The sequence below is a fragment of the Diceros bicornis genome (assembly GCF_020826845.1).
Source record: "Diceros bicornis minor isolate mBicDic1 chromosome 1 unlocalized genomic scaffold, mDicBic1.mat.cur SUPER_1_unloc_3, whole genome shotgun sequence".
Lineage (NCBI taxonomy): Eukaryota > Metazoa > Chordata > Mammalia > Perissodactyla > Rhinocerotidae > Diceros > Diceros bicornis.
The window spans coordinates 3281733-3298122 of record NW_026690856.1 but is presented as its reverse complement, the minus strand read 5'-3'; the positions used below and the strand labels follow the sequence as shown (position 1 = coordinate 3298122).

The window sequence follows — 16390 nt, the reverse complement described above, 5'->3', positions numbered from 1 at the left end:
ATTCCGTTTTTCTCCCAGTATGAAAGGGCAAGAGAAACAAGGCATACTTTACAAAAGCTCATTCAAACTAATGAATGATATAATCTTAATCTAATATATATATATGTATATAGCCCTGCCTATGAACGAGATTTGTTAGGGTGGCTGATTAATTGCATAAACATAAACCTTTATAGCCAGAGGTTCAATTTTTCTCCCTAACAGCATGTTCATAATCAATCTTCTTTTATTAATTGTCCCCAATCTACTTTCCATAGCATTGTTTACACTGATTGAATGAAAAGTACTAGGTTATATATGACTCCGTAAAGAACCACACACCACTGGCGCCATGATATGTGGAGACACCAGTATTTACATCAGTGTCACAAGGCCATCAGCTGGAGTTCACATTGGAAAACGTACCCGGAAAGACACCCTACAAAGGACCCATTAGCCACAACTGGATAAGTTATGTGGAGTTTTGTCAATGACCCAGTATTTAAAATAGTAGGATAAAGATGCAGGATTCTAAAATGTTCATAGAAATGGTGAAGGGACAATGCAGAAACAAGGAATAATCGACAAGGTAAACCAACTCCAATAGATTTATAATTGCTTACATATACACAGTAAGAGTTTTTGCTGAATAATTAAGTATTCGTGTATTTGTCTTGATGAAAACATGAAATATTATGATGAATAAAAATGGGCCATTTTCCTGTATTAGTACATTACTACTCATCATTTAGTCAATTTCTATAGTTAATGGAGTTATAAGCATAATTAAAAAGGCATGCATCCATCAGAATATAGCTATGAATTAATCTGGAGATTGTAGGGCCAAAAATAATGTTTTCAATATTCTGTGTTAGAAAATGTATATACATAACAAGGATGAGAGAAAACTCTGATTCAAGGAGATTAAAATGTGATCTAATCTTAAAACAGTGAAAAGGGTGTTAGTCCTGGGAGACTGGGGATAGGCAGTAAAATTTCACAGAATTCTGAGCCTGGAAAAAGACCATTCTCTATTTGCATTTTTATATTGTAGTTGCCAAGGGAGTTTTACCACCAAGAACAGAGAGATGGTGGGGAAAGAGGACATAGAGGGATATTGCAGACATGGGAAGGGTTCCATTTTCAGGACACCTTAGACCAGCCAAGTGTCCATATTCTAGGTCATGTAACCACAAAGAATTTCTCTTGGCAGATGCCTTCTGTAGCTCTTCCTTTCCAATTTCCACTCATTGCTCTTGGTGAGATCATCCTAAATGAGAACAGGCTGGGAGAAAGACAGAACTGCCTGGAGGAAAACCCATCTTATAAATTGATCTTGCACTGGAGCTGGCTGGGCAGAGGACAGGAGCTGCAAGATGGATACAAGACCCTCTTCTGTCCAGGTACTTTCCTCTATTTCCCAAAGCACTGGTTGTAACACTGAGGTTCATTGAAGGCTAATGGGATGAGGTGTGAGACTAAGGCATCGATAAAGCACTTGATGCAACGTTTTCATGCATATCAATATGTGCATAACTACAGAGAAGTGTCCTAACGTCTTTATGATCCTTAAGGGAAATTTGACTCACACCAAATTAGGAATCATTGGCAATAATGTGTCATGTGGAAGAAGGATCATCGATCTAGATGAACTTATTCACACACTCAGTGTCCTAGTCAGTATGGGATGCTGTAACAAAAATACCATAGATTGGGTTCTTTATTTATATTTTTGCTGAGGAAGAGTCACCATGAGCTAACATCCATGCCAGTCTTCCTCTATTTTGTATGTTGCTCACCCCCACAACATGGCTGCTGATGAGTGGTGTAGGTCTGTGTCCAGGAACCAAACCCAAGCTACCGGAGAGGAGCTCACTGAACTTAACTACTAGGTGGAGGGGCAGGCCCTAGACTGGGCACTTTTGGGTTTTTGTGTGTGTGTGTGTGTGTGTGCGGAAGATCAGGCCTGAGCTAAGATCTGATGCCAATCCTCCTCATTTTTGCTGAGGAAGATTGGCCCTGGGTTAACATCTGTGCCCATCTTCCTCTAGTTTTTATATGGGACGCTGCCACAGCATGGCTTGACAAGCGGTGCATCAGTGTGCACCCGGAATCCGACCCTGCAAACCCTCAGGCCGCTGAAATGGAGCACACACACTTAGCTGCGCCACTGGGCTGTCCTTAGACTGGACACTTTTAACAACAGAAATGTATTCCTTACAGTCCTGTAGACTGGGATGTTCAAGATCTAGGTTCCAGCTGATTTGTTTTTGGTGAGAGCTGTCTTCCTGTTTTGCAGAAGGACAGGTTGTTGCTCTACCCTCATTTGGCAGAGAGAGTTCTGGCCCTCCATCTCCTTATAAGGGCACTAATCCCATCATGGTGGCTTCACACTCATGGCCTCACCTAACCTAATTAACTCCCAAAGGCCCCACTTTCAAATACCATCGCGTCAGGGATTAGGATTTTAACGTATGAAATTGGGTTACATAGACATTCAGTCCATAGCATTCATGGAACCAACAATTAACAAATATTTACAGTAGTCATACAGCCCCAACTGAAGAATGTTCTGGAGATCACGTGGCAAATGATACAATGTCCTTCCCTTCACAGAGTCTTCTAGTGGAGGCAATAAAATTTAACAGGGAAACAAAGCTTGTGATATTAAAATGCTAACATAGATCAATTATGACAGATTATACTTACTATTGTCTTCTGCTAACACAAGTCTGATTGCCACAGTCCAGATTACGCAAATTTCCCCGGGTGAGGGCGTGTCTGGCAATCTCACCTAAAAAGGCTCTTCCCTTTTTGAAATTTTATTTCATCTAGTCCTGTTTCTTCCACATCCCTTTGGTGTTTTCAAACATACTGTACTTATTAAATCAATGTTTAATTGTTGCTCTGCCTTTACCACATATGACTGGAAGCAGAAGTTACTGGACTTTGCTGGAACCAAATTTCATTTCATTTTTCCTCCTCTTTCTACTCAGACTCTCTTCTCTCACTGTTGAAATAGCAATGCCTTAGGGAAGAAGCTGCATGGAGCTGATGCTCACAATCTTGTGCTTCCCTCATCTCAGAGATTATAGACCCCCAAGTCCTGCCTGCACGGGATGTTCTCTGACCCTTCAAGAAGCTGTTCTGTGTGCTTTGTCCAGCTTTTATAGTTGACCAAGGAAAGCTACTCAATAAAAGTGGAACCTGCAGTAATTTTATCCTGAAATGTTTTAAATGTTTTAAACCAATGAATATTTGTCATTTTTCAAGGAGTATAATTTTATAAGAAACATTTAAATAGGCATTTTAACAGCAATAATGGCTGTTCTTTGGCCAGAATACCATGTCACTCATTGTCTGGAATTATAGCTAAGCTTTGATGAACTCTCCTCAGTGTCTTTTAAAATATCACTGTCCTTTACATTTCAATATCTTGTGATGGGTTTGTATCAGTCACCTCCTTTGTACCATTTCAGATCCTCTTGGCTCCTCATACCTTTGAGTCATATGTCATTTAGGAACCAGCTTTGCAGGTATCATATTTGCTTTATGCAAGTGCCTCCTCTCTGCTCCCCACATGTTCCCCCTGTTCCCTCTGCCTCTCCCTCTCGCCCCGGGGTGTCCATGTTGATGCTGAGGTGTGAAAAATCCCCTGATCAAGCCCACACGTGCACGGTCACGTTCCTGGTTGTGTGGATGTGTGTGTTCAGCAATTCTGTATGGTCACAGGGTGCATGGCTATTATAGCATCTCTGTGAAGGTGTGTTTTGTTGATGTCTGTGTGTGTTTAGAGAGTTCAAGTCACTGTGGGCTCTGAGACAGTGAGTGGTCTGTATGAGTGTGAGTTTGTGTGTATGTTCTGATTATCAGTGTGCATTATCAGGTGCAGTTTACTGTCTGAATGCTGCTGGTCATTTGCAAATAGTGTGTATGTTTGTGTGTGTCTGTGTGTGTGTGTTGTCAGCATTTCCAAGTGTTCAGAGGATGTCTGTCATTGTGGGAATGTGTGGAATAAGTATGTTAACTTATTTAACACAAAAAGACAGAGAGCGTGGGTACCAACATTGTTTGCTTGTTTATGTCAACACTCTACACCCCTGAAGAAACACTGAGTCCAGACAGACACAGGCCCCATCAGGCCCACAGAGATCATACTCAGCTGTTTCCTCCTCATCACAGAAATACGAATGGGTAGCCAAGGACCACTAGATATTTGAGGAATTCCTCTAGAATGAAAGATGGAGCAAGAAACACATACACTGAAGTGAGGGACTAAAGGAGCAGCAAGGAAATTCAGAGATCATAGTGAAACTTCAATTACATCTCTAATAACATCTTTAAAACAATTAGAGATGGGCCAGACCCATGGCCTAGTGGTTAAATTCAGAAAACTCCATTTCAGCGGCCCAGGTTCAGTTCCTTGCATGGACCTACACCACTCATCATTTGGCCATTCTGTGGTGGCAACCCACATACAAAATAGAGGAAGGTTGGCACAGAGGTTAGCTCAGGGTGAATCTTCCTCAGCAAAAAGAAGAGGATTGGCAACAGATATTAGCTCAGGGTGAATCCCCCTCAGCAAAGAAAAAGAAAAAGAAGATAAAACATCCATTAAGTATATATATATGTATTGATGTTACCACACAATATTGAGATTCTCTTGCCCAATCTACATTAAAAAACGCAATTATTCTGGCATTAGCTTTTGGGGATAGAATTGTAGCTTTATTTTGTGAGATTGATCTGTAATGAGACGGGGGCACGTGTTTGTCTCAGATCTGTCTCCCTGAGCCAGGGCTTGGGTTACAGTTTATGGGATGAAGGACAGGGTGGTCTGATGTGTGGAGGTAGATGATTGGAAGTAAGGAGAAGTGAGGTAATTGATGATCTGCACAAGCAAAGTCAAGCTTCATGACTCTTCATCAGATGTGTGTTCACAAATTGGCAGTGTTACCATGATCTGAGGATGGAGCTTTTAGCTTGATGTCAAAAAGGTCACTTATCAAGCATGTGCGCAGGCCCGGTTGATGGGTTGGTGGTCTCAACTGGCCTGAACTGGACGAGGGGTGTCAGTTCCTGAAATAAAATGCGGAACTACTCTGTTGATAAGATGGGCTCAGCTGAACTGGTCCTGGAGGGCACCTGGTTGTGTTGGTATATGCATATATATGCATATGCATGAGATTATCAGAATGTGTGTTAAATGTAGAGTATACACAAAGTCAGAATCTAGTTAAAATGATCAGAACAGATTTTAATCAGTAATATACCACTGCAGTAGGGAAGAGGGAACAGGGCTGAACTCAATTTGATTTGTACATAGGTGACTGGGCATTTGAAAGGGAGAATGAGGGAGCAGGCAGAGGGGTGAGCAGGGGCTCAGTAGAGTCAGGGAGGGAAAAGCTACAGAGTGTTGGTCAGTTCAGTGTGATCTGGCCAGTTGTGTTGGCTAGTTGGAAATGATCAAATTTTAACTTCTCTCCTCTCACAGAGTCTGGGAGACAGACACCCTGTCCTCATCTAAAGGAATGGCTCTCAGGTCCTTGAGAAATGCAGTTATAGGAGACACATACACAACTCAAAAAGACAGAAGAAAGATTCACAGTTGTAAGCACTTTTGGGTAAATGCTCTAAGAAAGGGATGTCAGGGGCCAATGATCGAGTGTTGGCCAGAACAAACAGTCAATTCTTTTGGCTGCCTTGAGCTTTCTCAGGTAGGCACTCTAAGGGGGCAGAGGTCATCGTAAGGATGTGGATATGAGCTGTTAGAAACTATGTCAGTGTTTAAGTCTTTAATGTGTGTGTGTGGGGTGAAACCATTTGTGCTGAGAGGCTGTAGTTATTATAGGCCAAGATCAAGGCCTAGTGAAGAAGAGGGCTCAAAGGAGCCTGGCTTGAGTTTGGTCAAGTAAAGGAAACTATATATATGAATAATATATGTATTTTTTGAATAACATAAATCATTATATTGAATAATATAATACATTGAGTTAAATAATATAAATATATATTTAATGAATATATATTGAACGTGTATAAATAAGAATGTGTATATATATTTGAATTAAAAAATATAAATGTATATATGATTTAAAGGAATATTCACACATAATAACAGAAATTTCCAAAATTGATAAAATTCTTCTACTCTAGCTTCAGGCAGCTGAATACATCTCAAGCAGAATTTAAAAAATAAATCTAGAGTCAGATACATCCAGGGAAACCAAAGAACACCAAATACAAAAGAAGATATTCAAAGCCCCGCAGAGGGACAGAACACTTATGGAGACTTACATTTAGTCCCATGATACGTTTCTTAACAATGGAAGGCAAGAGAGAGTTGGATTAATTCTTCAGGGTACAGAGAGACGATCACTTTCAGTGTATACCCAATCAAACCACATCTCAAGAACTGGGGTGAATTAAAGATATTTTTATGCAAACATTTACTAAGAGTATTACCACCAACAAATGCTCATTAAGGAACATCGAAGAAATGTACTTTAAGGGGGCCAGCCACCTGGTGTAGTGGTTTAAGTTCACCACGCACCACTTTGGTTGCCTGGGTTCATGGGTTTGGATCTCAGGTGTCGACCTACAGCACTCATCAGCCATGCCGTGGTGGTGACCCACATGCAAGATAGAGGAAGATAGGAAAAGATGTTTGCCCAGGGCTAATCTTCCTCAAGGAAAAAATTTAAAAAGTGAAAAAGAATGTTCTTCAAGAAGAAATTGATAGAAGAGGAAATGCTAAGATGTAAAAATGGATCGTGAGGATAAAAAAGGGTAAACGTCTGAATAAATCATTGAAAACATGACTTTACCAAACAATAATAATATTGACAGGTTATAACTGATGGAGTTAAAAACTAATGACAAGGGAACTTGTTTTAGAGTAGACCAGGACAGGAAAGCACTCGCTGCAAAACTGGACAAAGCCAGATAAATTATAAATATATTTTTAGAGCATCAGAGAACTTCAGAACCAACCAACTAAAATTCCAGAAAGAAGAAAACTCTTTTATGTGAGCAGGGATTTTTATCTTTCTTTCTCCTGCAGGCATATTCTGATTCTGGGTGCTTGCCGAGGATCTGGCTTGCTCAGTCAGAGCCTCGGCTAGGGAAAAGAGAAGCTAGCCAAACTTCTAGTTTGGTGTGGCAGAGGAAAGCTGAAGGCTCTCAGACACACAACCGCTCTTCCTCACAGCATCTCTGTTAAGTTTTGGTGCCACACAGGAATCTGGGGAAATAGGCCAAAAGCTTCCACAAAGCAAAGCGAAACCTCCAGAAGTGGTGGAAGTAGCCTAAGTCCAACATACTGCTAGTGTGACCTATTGGGAATTTGCCATATTGTGAACAATGTAAGGTAGGAGGCTGGAGAGCTACGCTGAAATGTCTGACGGTCGTAACTAAGTTTTCTGTGGGCTCCCAAACCTGAGGAGACAGAGATCTACCAGACTTAGTACCAGACCCCTGTGCGGGGAAGGGGAGCACCGCAAACAGGAACAGGGGGAAAGTGGAAGGCCTGGGTTTACTAAAACTGAGACTCAGACCCAAATCTGATCAAGGTCTGATTGGACTCAGGTTCTCCAACTTCACTCTGTTTCTGTATCTGAGGGAAGATAAGGTCATGTGAAACCTCTCGAGTTACGTTACACAGACGTTACAAAGACACCCGTGAGAGGCTGGAGAAGGCAAGCCACAGACTGGGAGAAGACCTTTGCAAATCACATATCTGACAGGACTATAAAGAACTCTCAAAACTCGGCAATAAGAAAATCCAAGTTTAAAATGGTCACAGATTTGGACACTTCACCAAAGAAGATACACAGATGGCAAATAAGCACATGAAAAGATGTTCAAGGTCGTTAATCATGAAAAAAAGGCACATAAAAAACACACTGAGATCCTGCTATGTACGTATTGGTATGACTAGAATTAAAGAGGTTGACCATACCAAGTGTTAATGAGGATGGAAAGTAACTGGAACACTCCTACATTGCTGGTGGGAACGCAAAGTGCTTCAGCCTCTTTGGAAAACAGTTTTAAAGTGGAGTTTGTTATGCTGCTGTAACAAATTAGCACAAATTTCATGGCTTAAATCAACTCAGATTTATCGTTTTACAGTTCTGTAGGTTAGCAGTCTGACACGGGTCTCTTTGTTCTATAATCAAGGTGTTGGCAGAGCTGGGTTCTTTTTGGGAAACTTTAAAGCTTAATCCATTTCCTAGCCTTTTCAAGCTTCTAGAGACCACCACATTCCTTACCCTATGGCCCCCCTCCTCCACCCTCAAAACCAAGAACTCGGGATCTCTCTGGCCCTGCTTCCCTTGTTCTATTTTTTTCTCTACTCTACTGCTTCTCTTTCCCTTTTAAGGGCCTTTGAGATTCACTGGACCCACCTGGATAATCCAGGATAATCTCCCTATTTTAAAGTCAGTTGATCAGCAACCTTAATTCCGTCTGCAAATTTAATTCACCTTTGCCAAGTAAACTAATGTATTCCCAGGTTCAGGGATTAGGACATCTTTGTGGGCCATGACTTTGCTATCACAAAGAGTTTTTAAAATAAAGTTAAACATGCACATACCATATGACCCAGCAATTCCATTTCTATGTGCTTACCCAGGAGAAGAAGACAAGTTCATACAAAAACTTGTTTGCCTTCTCAAATCATAAAGATTTATAGGAGCTTTATTCATAGTCAAAAAAGACAAAACTGAAAATAACTCAAATGTCCTTCAACTGGTGGATGGATAAACTGTGGTAAATTCATACAATGGATACTACATTCAGCAATAAAACAGAAGGAACTGCTGATACAGTCAACAACATGGATGAACACTCAAATAAATGTATCATGCTAAATGAAAGAGACCAGATTCTAAAGGCCAAATACTGTAGGATTCCATTTATATGATATTCCAGAAAAGACAAACCATAGAGAAAGACAACAGATCATTAGCCACCAGTGGTTAAGGTTAGGGGAAGAGTTGTCTACAAAAGAGCAGCTCAAGGGAGTTCTGGGTGCTGGAACTGTTCTGTATCTCAGTTTTGGGAGTTGCACAGCTCTATGCGTTTGTCAAAAGAGGAAAACAAATACTTCATTTCTCACCCATCAGATTGGCAAAAATTTAAAAATCTGACAATGCCAATCTGACAATTCCCAGGGCAAGGATGACTCAAACACTGTTGGAGGGAATGGAAATTTTTAAAACTTCAGAGGATGATTTGGCTGCAGCTCGTCAAGATGCAGATGCACATCATCCTCTGGCCCAACAATCCAATCACAGGCAGGTGTCCATTCTAGGGAGTTCACACGTGTGCTCGAGGAGACACACACAAGGATAGTCATTAAATATGGCAGGGGAATAAATTAATTGTGGTTAGAAGTTATTTAAAAAAGAAAGGAAAGAAATGCATATGGGAAATAATCGACGCTGCTGGCTACTTATATGATATGAGAAGGTAACTCATTGGTTTGTCTACTTAATAATACGTAGCACAGAAATCACTGTACTAGGAATCTGGAGACAAGCATCTGAGCATTTTGTTCCAACTCTGCCACTAAAGTAGCAGTCTGACTGTGGACGACAACTCAAGAGACCTCACTTTCCATTTCCTGGAAATTGAAGAGGTTAGGCTCTAAACCACTAAAATTATTTCCAACTCAACAGTTCTATGATTCAATAAGTCAACAATCAAAAATTATATTCCAAAGTACTTATGTTGAGAAACTGTTTTTCCCAGACACCCTGAAATCAGAAAGTATCAGATAAATAAGACATCTTAATATATTGATACATAAAATGGTCCAATTGTCTTGGAATGCCTATGACCAGGTTTTTAATCAAGATCATAATTCAGAAAGAGTGTAAAAGCAACTAAACCTGCCATATCGACTTGGGTCACCCTCAGGTAAAATTTATATATCCTCTCCCATTTTAACATTCCAAAAGAGGTTCCCCATACCAATGAGTCCATCTTGTCAAGGTCAGGTCTGTCTAGCCAAAAGTCATTCATGTGTATGGTAAGATATACTTGATTTTTTAACAAAGATAAATTGATGAATGGCTTTTTGTATTTTTGCCTGTTTCATCTATAAAGAGCTTACATTATAATTTAATAGCTTCAGCATACTACAATAATTTAAAGAGCCTTTTAAAACTTGTAACATGCCATGCCCAACAGGATCTAGTAAAAAATCAGTAGTTTAGAATCCAAAAAAGCTCATTTAAAAGTTTCATTACCGCCAATACTTACACTTTAAAGACACCAATAACCAACATGTCATTTCTTCCTACTGCAGAATTTAATAGGTTATTAACTTCTGGTATCATCCAAAAGCATAATTAGGATGCTATCATTAAAATGTATTTTTTAATAAGAAAAATTAAAACTAATGATTAAACTATTAAACTAAATGATTAACTAAATATGAAAACTAATGACAACTAACGATCTGTTGTCTTTCCCTATGGTTTATCTTTTCTAGAATATTACATAAATGAAATCCTACCGTATTTGACCTTTTCCCTTGTCAGTCAAATCAAAATTTAAAACTTCTTGTTCTATGGGCTTTCCAAATCTAAATTCTTACAATTCTAAATGATTATGGAGACAAAACAGACACTACATACAACTTCCAAAATCCTCCTCTTTATCCGATTTTAATTTTAGCACCAACTGCCAAGAAAATCTTTTCAACTGAAACCAAAATTCCATACACATTACGTCAATCATCAATTGATCAGTCATCAGTCTATGTTAACAGAAGGTGAGTTAGTATTAGGAAGCTACACAATTTGCACCAAAGATTGTTTAAAGCTCCTTTCATTAAATGCAGTTTACAACAATTCACAGGCTTCAAAGTTCACCTTGCAAATATAGAGTCAATTATCAGAAACCATGAATGCAATGAGGCTTTTCTATAAAGGTGGTCCCAAGGGTGTAGAAACCGTTCATTTGTTTAATGAAGGCAATGAGGAGCCCAATAGCCTGAGCGGAGTCAGGCAGAGGAGCGCTGACCACAGGCCCTCTTCCGAAGGAAAGCTTTCACCCAGAGATGTCGCGAACTGGCCTAGATGGGGTCCCAGGGGGCGCGAACTCAAGGGCGGGCTCACAGGGCAGGTGACTCCCTGCCGCCCCCTGAACCTCGGATGGGTGGGCAGGAGGCCCCGCCGAGGTGAGGCCCCGCTGGGGTGGGTCGCCGCCAAGGCACAGGGACAGGCTGGCCAAGTGGAGCTCTTCTGCTCCTCCAAGGTACAGAGGTTGGGCTCCCCCGCCTGGAGCAGACTGCCAGCAGCCCCAGCGCCTGGTCCCATCCGCCGCCCTGGACACCAAGCTCCCGCCATATGCGGCGGAGATCTCCACGCCGAGCCCGCTGCCCACCGCCTACCTCAGCGCCGCTCCTGCCCAGTGCTCCTCCACACTGCAGAAAGGAGAGCTCCCCGCGCTGAAAATCCTGGAGGAAGGATCCAGAAACTGCCCGAGCCCCCCCACACAAACTCCAGTGGCCACTAATTCCGCATCAGGGACTCTGCCCCCAGTGCATGCGCCCTGGGGCTCTCCAGCTCAGCGGCCCCTCTGCCACTCTGAGCACCAGTCCTGCGCTTGCGCGGGACACTGTGGATACAATGGGAACCCTTGTGGGGGCACTGGGAGGGGTGTCGGGGATTGGGGACCGAGGTGTCCATGATATGGAGAGCAGGAGCAGGCTGATGCTGTGCAGCCCTTGACTCTGCTCTCGCTGGATGACCTTCAGCTCCTGGAGAAGTTCTGCTTTCCCTTGAGGTGGTTTCTCCTGTCCTGAGAAGCCCATTACACGATCTAACATCTGTTTATAAAAGAACGATGACATCCTTAACACCCAATGTGTTGTGTCTCCAGAAGAATTCTCTGCTTCCCCAGAAGATGAGACAGGGAGCAGCTGGGACCGGGTTCTGACCAAGGAAGGAAGGATGCTGAGGGCACAGCTGACTCCCCTCCACTGACTCCTTCCCCTGATCCGTGGCCCTGATGGGGCAACAGCGCTGGGGACTCCTGCAGGTGACAACACTCAAGTGTTTGCCCACGGTATTACATTTCTTATGGTTTAGTGGTTAAAACGGGGAGCTAGCTGTCAGTTTTTCAGACAATTTCATTTGCAGAAATGTCTGTGGACAAAGAAGTTTGTTTTATTCATCTCTGATTTTTAAAATCAATAACAATAATTAAAATACTTATTTTCTTAATCTCATAGGCATGCAAAACAAAAAAAGTCACTTGGATTTCACCAAATTGGTCACATTTACATGAAAACTTTGGAAGTATGGCTGATTGAGTTAAAGAAAGCATTTGGGGTGAACAATTACCTTCAGCTAGTATGTTCCCAGATAAATGTGCAAACAGAGTTATGAGCCATTTTGAGGGGCCTGGCAAATCCAGTTTGAGTTTTACAATGGATTGTCCAGAGTACAGACTAAATTAGTAATTTTCTGAGGAGTTTTTGAGTAAATGTTAATTTCGCCTTCATCAAATAGGTCTGGTGATTTAAATGAAGGTTGAGCTAAAGATAAAAGTTTTCAAGAGACTGAGAAATATTAGGTAATTATACTTAAAAAAGGGTGCAAATTAAAGTAAATCTGCCATTATCCTCTTTAAAACAGATTCAGAGTAACATTACTGTCAAGGTATAAGAAAGAATAGAAATGTTTTATAAAAACAATTCTTCACTTCTAAAGGACCTAACGTGACATTCTAGAAGTCTACATAGTCTTTCACTCATCTAGATTTAAATTGTTCAATTAATACTTTAAAGACTAATGAATCTGAGGGCAAAATATTCAAGATCATTGTTTAATTGTTTTTCATTGTTGCAAAGTAGATGGGTATGAACTGTGGCTGAAATTCATGGTCTTGAAGAAAAAAAACATATAGAACTTATTTATCACTCTCACAGTGTGTCCTGACTTAATCCTACACATGTCCCAAGAATAAAGCCTCAAGGATTCCATTACGTTATTAGAAATGACATCTTTCATTCACCATGAATATTCTCTAATTAATTCTCTAGCTAGTAATTATGTTCCTGATGCAAATAGGCAAGTAAAAGAATCCATGCCTGATTAAATTGGGTTCATAACATGTATACATGGGAGACACATGAGAAATGGAGTCTCTCAAAAGAATGGCAGAGATGCTCCTCTTAAATACTATCTTCAGCTAAGAGAAAGGAGAAAGTTGGGGGTGGAGTTTGGGATGTGAGAGTGGCAGAAGACAATTCTCATGGAGAGGGACATGTAAATGTTTGCCTGAACCAATTCCCCTGCACTGGGCTCTGGTCCTGAAGGGACAACAAGGAGGTGACCAGAAACAGGCCTCCCAGTGGTGGTGCCTTCCCAGGGGTGGCATGGGGATGCTGGGGGAAGGGGGATGGTGTGTGACATGGCACCAGTGGTGGAGTCAGCAATGTAGAGGTCAGGGATTTCTCTCGCTCTCTCACTCTCTCTCTCTCTGTCTCTCTCTCTCAGGGACCTGAGAAGAGGAAGTTGGCACAGCCTGCGGCCTTCGCATACCTCTCTCATGGGCCCTTCTTTCTCTGGCCGCTATGGGAGCCCTGTGACCTTGGGTTTAACCCATGAGGCCAAGGGCACATGCACAGCCACCGGGGGTAGGGGGGGCCTTGGGAGTCCTCAGTGAAGACCCCACCTGCCCGCGAGGCCTTGACACGGTGACACCACCTGAAAATAAAGCAAACACATATAAGCATATGTAGTTTTAAAAGGAAAAGCACACAACTAAAAGAATTGATATCATTAAATACGCTATTCTATTTGTTTATGTGTCAAATTACTGATAGGAAATAGCCCGGTGTAGTGATAGTAGAATTGATCAATTTCATAGAAAATTCTTTTAACGGTTGTTCATATCTTGTGTTTTACATCATTGGTTAGGGTAATATTTTCATCTTTTCCTTTCCTAGTGTCTCCATCAATCAGCCTTGAAGTGGAACTGAGAACATGCTTTTCAGAAGCGGCATCATTCTCTACTCAGCCAGAGCATTGGGCCTGACAATAGCTGGATCCAGCAGAAAACTGGACACTCTAGGAGATGTCATGTGGAGATGTGCCTGGCTGGACTAATAGTCACGTGGATATGATTTTTAAAAAAATCTCTCAGAGCTTTCCTAAAATCAAATAATATTCTTCAGTTGCTTTAGTAGACGAGACATTAGTTAGTGTCTTTTTAATTTCCACAGAAGCTTTTTTTATGTTACTAAAGAAACTAAACATTATGTCTTTTTTTTTGGTTACCAAAATGGACTTAGTATTAAAAACAAGAAACCTACAAGAAAGGAAACACTCATATGGAATAGAAATTGTGGGTCACAGCTTTTAATTTTATATAAAATCATGTTTTATTTATTTACAATTTCTCTCAACTGTGCTTTTGAAAATAGCTTAGTATTAGAAATTACCAGTAAGAAGAGGGTGTGCTCCCTTGAGTGTGGTCCAGTACAAGTCAGGTGACTCAGACCTGAGTTCTAGGCCCAGGTCTGTTTCTAGTTAGTGTGTGACAACGTACTTAGGCTCTCTGGAATGTAGTATTCCTTTCTGTAAAATTAAAGAAAACCTGGAGAAAAGTATTCTGTACTATCAACAAGCACAAAACATGTACAACATTGCTCTATATATTAAGATTTCAGCTGTAATAGTCAAGACATATTCGTGTGTGTAAAATTATAATGATTTTCTTATTTTCTCCAGCTGTGAACCATGTTAAACTATATAGTAATAAGCAGAAAACCTGAAGAACTAGGTGATTTAAAACACCTGTTGTTACAACTAGGCCATTCAAGGGTGAAATTAATTTCACACTTCTCCTTTCCTTGTAGCCAGTGAAGTGTCTGGAAGACAGAAAACACATAAAATTAATTGAGAGTTAACAGTATTTGGAGGCAGTTCAGGTTAAGCACTCAACAATGATGTCCCTTACTCCAGGAGCAATTGACTCTTTGTTATAAGTTTACTTTATACACGGGTTCTATTCTTAGATTATTTCTGTATGTTTCTTAGAAGAGAGACAGGGAAGGAGAATTAACTCAATCTACTGTGCGCCAGTTCCTTTACTGTATTCCCTTATGCAATTCTTACAGTAATCCTTTAAAGTAACTGTTATAATTCATGTTTAACTGATAAAGAAATCTATGTTTACAAAATTGATCAAGGGTAAGAGGGAAGATCTGAACATCTGTCCATTGGTCTTATGCCTCATATTCTCTCCACTGTGATAAAACTGGTGCTTCAACATGGGTACTCACCATCTGGCTATTTAATATCGGCTCCTGCCAACAGCATTGGATGAGATGAGATGAGAAGTTTGTTTCCAAAGTTATTCTATAATATTTAAACTCTACTATTTATGAGTCGGATGTCAAGACATGTTTTAGAGGCATAGAGAGCAACTGATTAGTTCACCTACACATTTTTTCAGGTTTACTATAACTTTCGTGTGCCACATTGTGTCAACTTTACCAGCTTTAGTGCTTCACTGTTCTGTTTTATAAAACTCAGAATTTCACTTTTCATGTAAAGCATTTTGCTGCTCTCTTAGTCACTAGAGGGCAGTTCTGTATCTCTGTAAATTACCACTGCAGCAGGAAATGAAATGTCTTAAGCCAGTTTGCTCTGTACAAATGATGGACATAGGAGGACTTCTGGTCCATCAAGGCTGCCTGTGTTATTTGTGGCTGTAACGGGGATGTCCAGGACTGCTTAGTCAGAGGCACAAAGCAGAGTCAGAATGCATCCTCTAAGTTTTTCAGATGTCAGTTCAGGCACCTGTTTTCTCACCTGAGCACATTGGAGTTTATTGAATGTGTTCAGACTCTTACTCTCTCCCTGTACTTAATAAGTCTAGGAGCACCATACCCCTAGAAAAAACACATGACACATAAAGTCTTTTCTCAACTAAACAGAGTTGAGGGCTATGGTGTTGCCCGGGAGTTTGGTGCTTCAAGAAAATACAGCTGGTGCTCAGGTGGAAGGAAAGAGCGTCAGCTACTGCTGGAGGGCTTTTATTGATGTTCCTATGGAATGAGCATGTTTAAAATAAAACCACATGGCTTAAACCTCACTAACTGATTGTTTTATTTTCAAGTAATATGCTCTGAAAATCTGCTATGTCTAAAAGCTATTTCATAAAACTGAAACAGTTCTGTTTTTTATTCTCTGGTATTTGAAATACTATTAAAACTGTAAATCCTTTAACATTCTACAATAAATAAATAGGCAAATATCAATTATATTCTCTAAAAATGTCTGCTCCCATGTTAAAGTTTAATATATAGCAGCAAAATTAGTTACCACCCAATTTTTAACTCATATTTTGCTTTTGAAATTACATATAAAATTTGTGTTTTGCAGTA

At 40.6% G+C, this 16390-nt stretch overlaps 2 long non-coding RNA genes across 2 annotated transcripts in view; one reads left to right on the top strand and one right to left on the bottom strand.

Moving 5' to 3' along the window:
- LOC131401575 (uncharacterized) overlaps positions 1–11491 on the bottom strand; it is a 28513-nt gene extending 17022 nt beyond the window's left edge. The window contains exon 1 of the long non-coding RNA XR_009217763.1: positions 11381–11491. This is a non-coding gene — a long non-coding RNA (uncharacterized LOC131401575). The remainder of the gene's footprint in view (positions 1–11380) is intronic.
- LOC131401574 (uncharacterized) overlaps positions 1–14394 on the top strand; it is a 28297-nt gene extending 13903 nt beyond the window's left edge. Inside the window, exons 2-3 of the long non-coding RNA XR_009217762.1 lie at positions 11872–12057; positions 13946–14394. This is a non-coding gene — a long non-coding RNA (uncharacterized LOC131401574). The remainder of the gene's footprint in view (positions 1–11871; positions 12058–13945) is intronic.
- The last annotated feature ends 1996 nt before the right edge of the window (positions 14395–16390 follow it).